A 7,427-nucleotide genomic window follows, 5' to 3' on the forward strand; every position below is an offset into this window, starting at 1 on the left:
CTGTTGCACTGCTGAGATCTGACTTTGCGTTTGATGCCGTCTGTGTGCAATGTCAGTTAACATTCTCTCACAGTTTTCTCTTTGTCATCACTACATGTTTTGGCCTAACCTACCATCTTCAGGTGTACAGGTTGTTGTGATCATGGAACCTGCTGCTCCCTGTAATGCTGTTCTGTTTCTGTTATGTAGAGGTCTCGGACAGCATCTGGTTATGTGGGTTAACCATCCGTTTTTTGTTTAGGAGTCCTTGAGCTGGGCATATTTGTTCTGCTGTGGTTGGCCATCAACACAACAAATTCCCACCCCAGCAAGAACATTCAAGACAGTCACAGCCAAACAAAACCATGAAGCAAACACCAGCAGCTCAAGGAAACCTAAATAAAAAAACAGATGACTAACCCACATAACCAGATGCAATCCGAGGCCTCCACATAACAGAAGCAAAACAGCATTACAGTGAGCAGCAGATTCTGCAATCACAACAACCTGTACACCTGAAGATGGCTGGATGGGCTGAAACACGTAGTGTCAATAAAGAAAAGTAAATAGTAACCAATGTTGCATATAGAAGGCATCAAAGCAAGACACAAAGTCAGATGATATCACGCATATGTGTTAGCCTCCTACATGCAAACATAGTAAAGCAAGAGAGGCAGTTTGTTGGACAAATAAGTATCAATCCTCTGGTCACATACATCAAACGTAATAGTATCTTCCTGTCATGTTTTGGTCTTGACATGCATAGATTTTCACTTCGGTCTTGACATGCATAGATTTTCACTTCAGTCTTGACATGCAGAGATTCTGGTGCCAGAGCCATAAGAGAAAAGGCTATCTGAAAGAGCCATGCATGGATGATAGGACAGCATATTATGGGCGTCAGAGAAATGCTGTAACTTGCTCGTTATGACTGTACAGCAACAACTCCTTCCTCTTATGGCAGACGAGTCACTTGAGGTCTTGTGCTGGTGAGTCACAGACCTGAAACAACTACATGAATAGCACTGAAAAACACATTCCAATTTGCATGTGAATTTGTATATATGATTTCAAACTTGATTCACTTTTTAATTTCAACAAAATGTAAAACTTCTATGTGGCTTGCAATGACACAAATATTTATGGTTACATAACATTCCTGCATGATAATATTTGGCACTCCAAACCCTCCTCCCCCCTCTCTCTCTCTCTCTCACACACACACACACACACACACACACACAATGTTTGCTGGTACTCTCAGGTTCAATTTTTGCCTCAAGATTGAAAAATACAGTGCAATGATGACTGTGTGAGACTTCTGACAAGCTTGTCAATACAGATTAAGTATGTGCTGGATACATAGTGGCCCCCCCCCCCAAATAAAAGTAATAATAATAGCCACATACTAAATAAATTTTGTTCATAGATATCTCCATATTACAACACTGTAAAAATACATAAAAGTAAAGACTTTAGCTCCTTAAAAAATGGTAAATTAATTTAAATTCCCCCTACAAATGCAAGCCATGCAATACTGCACTACTTATATATAAAAAAATTTTGGAAGAACTCACACTTATTTTCCATTTCCAAATTCCTGTTCAACCAAAATTCCAAGTCAATAATTATATAATTCTGTCCTCTACATTTCAGCTACTACAGGCAAAAGACCATGATATCCATAGCCACATTTGTAATTTTCATTTTTTCACTAACTCTGGTGTCAGTACAGCTTTCATAAAATGCAATTATCTAGATTAGATTATTAGTGGGGACCAAATATTGGTTCTAGAAGAATATAAAAAATGAAAATTCGGATCTTCCTCAGAACCTGAGTTATGTAACAGTCCCATCATTACAAAAACAGTGTTAACATTCTGCTCAACAATTAATAAAATATGGCTATAAAAACCACCCAAAAGACTATAATTGAAACCGTGAAGCTTTATTACTTACAGTTCACTATGACCAAGCTCATACTTACCAATACAGAAAAGTGTTTAACACAAAATTTGTATCTACTTTTAAACTCTCCTACAACGCCAAATACAAACTAATCTATACTGTGAACTGCTATTTTGTAAGTACCTGTAATAATATTAATCTTTTCTTCTAACATATAACGCATCATATAAACCTGCTTAACATTTCTAAGAAAGCACAACAGACGCAATAGACCACAGTAGGTCGCGGTGCAAGAGCCGAGAAAGCCCAACCCCTATACAACATTTCTAAGAAGTCCTTCACTCTCTCTCCAATATGATCCCACAATGGCGTACTTCAAATTCTCATTTCTAACATGAATATTAAGAGTAATCATTATTTTGCATATAAAATCAGCGGCTATAACTCTGTCATCACATGGCATGTTTGTTTCATTCCACAGCAGACTAACCATACTAACTGTGAGTTTAATTCTTTCGGTCACAGTGACGGGCTTACATTTACGTTTACAACCACCTCAGAGCTGAAGCACAGACACGTTCAACCATAACCCAACTGCAGAACTGCAGCTGCACCTCTAATACGAGTCCATATGATTCAAATTTATATATTCACGAATATGTACGATGAACAATATTTTTCAAGTACACTCGTCTCCTGCTTACTGAACAAATTTATATCAAATCTTCACAGCATACACAGAAAGCGTTCACATTACAAACATATCACACATGTAACGTCACACTACCTCAACGTGCGTAAATATTACCGAATATTACTAATTAATTAAAATCCTGTAACCTTAATTGAATTTAACATAACCAAACTCCCAAGTGACCATTCATAACTGACCAAGCTGACAAGCGAATCAAAACTATTTCTAACCTACGTAGCGATAGGCTGCACTTACTACGCTTACCTCGACATTCTCTATATCTCTATGATTTCTATATACATCACAATTTTATTGTTTGAAGCGAACTGTGTTTTCATTGGTCCAAATTCTGCAACGATTACAGCGATTGTGATTGGTGGACATGATCACGTGGTTTGGCGATTGGCCTTTCGTGACATCTGTCGTCGGTATTATGACACTATCTGCAGATGGAGGCAGGTTTTGAACTGCTTTTATATATTGCTAGGATACATTAGATCTCTGTCAGCTGACTAGCCTGGATAGCTACGCTGGTTTCAGGCTAGTTGTCACGTGCAGCAATGACCAGGCTAGGTTATTCTTCAGGAATATATATGCTTGTTCCACAGTCATTAATGTAGCCACTTCAAGGCTCCATCAGAACCTAGATTCTATGTTAATTAGACTGTTCTTGGGCTGGATAAATTTTGGCCTGCTTGCTGTGGGTGAGGGATGGGAGTAATTGGCTATCTAAGCCTGGAAACATGGGAAAATTAGGCTTTTCTCTTGCCTTAGCTAGGTCTCCTGCTAGTCTGGCTTAGCTATCCTAGGTGAGGCTCATGGTGGCAGAATGCCCTGGCTGTCCAGTTCAGAGCAGGATCAAGTCGGACTGAACATCTCACACTAATGCTAGCTAGACTAGGCTCAGGCTATATGACTGAGGTGGGGTATCTTTCTAGGCTAAGGACTATGGAAAACTTTGATAGGCTGTACTGGTAAAGAAAAGAAAAAGGAAGGTAAAACTATCCCATTAACAGGCTGTGTAGGCCCATAGGGTTGTGAGTCTTCAAGGCTCCTGCATTTTGTAGAGAAGAATCAGTAACCACCTGTATGGTATCTCTGCATTCTTAACTTATAAAATATGAGAACAGAGGAAAAGGAGTGTGTGTCAAATAATGTATATTGTATGGGCATATCTGATATCAGCAGAAACTTTTATTCAATATGAAAATAACATTTATTTTTCTGAAAAATCCTACTCTTGAAGCAGCTGCATATTCATATTTTACAAAACTGCAGAAAACATAAGATGACAATTTTTCCTGGAATTCATCCTTGTGAACAAAGCAATATCCATTTGTGTTACGAGTACAACGTGAAAGAGTATGAGAAGAAAAAAATATTATAGGATTCTTCAGCAGTTTTACAGTAACATTCCTTCTGTAACAAACAACACTGCTCAAAGTCGCAGATATGGTTCAGCGTCAGTCAGTATCCATTTCATTTTCCAAATGAATTTCAAACATTTTTACATTACTAGATTCTCAACACAGTAAATGGACGAAGTGGTTTCTCTTATTGAGGCAGGCAAAGAAGACAGGATTCTTATAGCTCTTGATATTCATACAAAACACAGACTGGTAAGGTTCTTCTTTGTGGGGTTTGAGGTTCTCATAGTGATGACCATGAAGAATACTGTGTTCTGGGATGTAACACTGTGTAATCAGGTGTACCAAACTCCAATTGCTGCCTGCTTCTTGTTGGTTTCTTGCTTGGCTTGCTTTTCAACCTTGAAGAAGGCATTATATTCATCTGAAACATTACTGCACTTCTACTGGACTACACAGGGTTACATCCCAGAATACAGTACGCGAATAATTCAGTTTATGGTTTAGATCCTTATTGATTTCTGACTACTGTTATAAAGATGTTTCATTTTGCAGTTCACTAATTTTACTTATGTTTTAAATTTTTTGATCAAATTTGGTGGCTATGGATACTCACACATCCTCAACAATGTTTTACCAAAGATGAAAACAAAAGGAATTTCTCAGGCAATGATTGACAAGATTACAACAGAAAATCCTACAACATGGCTTGCTTACAGGCAAAAGTAGTAGCTCAGTACAGACCTTGGGCGATGGTAAAGGAAGAATTTCCTTTAGAAAAGCTTTAATTTTAGTTTTATACCTGTCATGGAAATATAATAAAATTTCTTGTATTATTCCCTTATTTTTAGCATAAATGTTCCAACAAGAAAGCGAGATTACAGCATCTTTTGGTCCTATGATTATTGCTGCTTATATTAGTCACTGTAGAAGACTATAACTAAGTTTTTAACAAACGTTAATAGCCATCTGATGTGCAATTTCAGCTTCTGGGGCTTAGCCATATCGTGGGTTGAAGTTTTGTCATTGGTTTAGCATACATTGCTGTCATGATTTTCAGGGGGATGCAGGAAAAGAATATGGCCCAATATAGAGCCTGTTAGTGGAAGTAAGGGTGGGGGTGTTGAGTATGGGGTAACTCCACATGAATGTGTCCAATGTCAAAGTGAAGAAACAAATAAAACAAAACTGGAAATGAACATAGTTGGTATTGGCACTGAAAACGCTAAACGTTATTTGCGATTTCATTTAAAGTAACAACTAAAGTAATAAACACTGATGTTTTTCTTTTTATACAAAATTTAATAAAAATACATATTTAGCCTTAATGTAGTAAAAAAGAATAAAAATAAAAAATATATAGTTTTGTGTCATTTTAATATCTTCCTTGAAGATACAGAGTTCACAAGGATAAACTATCTTAAAGAGAACAAGTATACCACTACCTTAGGACTTAATCTTATACAGGGTGATTCAGAAAGATGGACACAATTTCAATTGGCTATATTTCCTGAATTATATGTTCCATTTGAATTCTGTAAATTACATTTGATTATACATACATGGAAGTTTATAGATGTTCAATGTGCCCCCCTCCGGCTGCACGGATAACATCTAGATGGTAGCTGAATTCATCCCACACTCGATGACAAATATCTTGCGTCACTGAGTACACCGCAGCTGTGATACGGTTTCTTAGGTCATTCAAATTTGTGGAAGAGGTGGTACGTAAACTTCATCTTTCACGAATCCCCACAGGAAAAAGTCGCAGGGTGTGAGATCAGGAGACCTCGGTGGCCAGAACTGAAGTGCCAGGTCTTCATTCCCCATGCGACCTATCCATCGTTGAGGTAGAGATTCATTCAGGAAACATCGAATAATCAGGTGCCAATGGGGTGGAGCTCCGTCCTGCTGGAAAATGTAATCTCCTGAATCTTCATTCATTTGAAGAACAAGCCAGTTTTGCAGCATTCTAAGATACGTTACTCCAGTAACCGTGTTTTCATCAAAAGAGAAATGTCCATAAACCTCTGTTAACGATACTGCACAGAACACATTAACTTTCGGGCTGTCCCTCACACGTTCGAGTGTTACATGGGGATTCTGTAGCCCCCATATGCGAACATTGTGCCTGTTGACTTTCCCACTTAGGTGAAACGTAGTTTCATCGCTAAAAATTACACGAAGCAGAAACAATTCATCTTCCATGTTTTTGGGCATACGGTCACAAAATTCTACACGCTTTACCTTATCGTTTGCGCGAAGAGCTTGTAGCAATTGTAGGTGGTGTGGTTTGTACACTAACCAGCGTCTCAATACATGCCAGACAGTTGTTTGCGATAGTCGAAGTTCTCTACTAGCACTACGGGTTGACTTCATTGGGCTACGCTCGAAGCTCACTCAAATGCGCTCCACGTTCTCCTCCGATACACACGATCGGCCTGGGCTTTTACCCTTACACAGAGAGCCAGTTTCATCAAGTTGTTTATTCCAACGATAAATGCTCTTCCTCGTTGGAGGTTGGATGTTAAACTTACGACGAAATGCACGCTGCATTGCAGTCGCATACTCACTTTTACTGAATTCACGAACGCAAAAAATCTTGTGTTGCATAGCAGCCATCTCGCTTACAACTGAAGCAGTGCTGGAGTGCTCTAGCGGTAGTATTAGAAATTTTACAACATCCTCTTTCAAATGTACTTTACATAATTCAAATGCAACATATAGTTCAGGAAACACAGCCAACTGAAATTGTGTCCATCTTTCTGAATCACTCTGTATAAATATATTTTCATGTATTGATAACAGTAAGGACTGATGTTGTGCCCGGATAGGGGGCAGTGACTGTACTCACCCCCTATCGGACGTCCGTGGATATCACTTAACCTATGCTGCGGAAAACATGCTTCACTAGGAGGGTCACAAAAACTCGAGTTCTCCAAACAACAAAAAAAAATGGAATATATAATCAAATTAAAACACTTATACACCTCTAAATTCTAAAAACACATTAACCCACCAAAATAATTGAAACCAGAAGTTCTAATAAGCCATCAGTGACCTGACCATGGGCAAGTACTCACTCGCGCTAAACATGATTCACATGAAGAACACTGGCGCCATCCCAAGGTTTTCCACAGGCACACTTTGCTCTACTCGTTCGTTTCTGGCCACTGCTAGAAACAGAGTGCCTGAAACAGCCTGTTTTCTCAATTCCAAGATTCAGCTTTTTCCCAAGTTGCGAAAGCTGCGCGTGCGAAATCCCTGAGGTCGGCATCTTGCTGGACTTGCCTTGTCACGCAAAGCGAAACCTGACCGGGGCTCTCCACTGATGCTTAAACAGTCTTTTCTAAAGACAATTCGATCGACTGCCAAGGAATGCGAAGAGTCAGCCGCGGCTGTCTCCTTGCCTTCCGGCCAGCCGTCTAACATTTCAACCTAAGCACACAATCTTACAAAAATTATACTTAATAACTAAT

This window comes from Cryptotermes secundus, unplaced genomic scaffold (assembly GCF_002891405.2).
Source record: "Cryptotermes secundus unplaced genomic scaffold, Csec_1.0 scaffold205, whole genome shotgun sequence".
In the NCBI taxonomy this organism is placed as follows: domain Eukaryota; kingdom Metazoa; phylum Arthropoda; class Insecta; order Blattodea; family Kalotermitidae; genus Cryptotermes; species Cryptotermes secundus.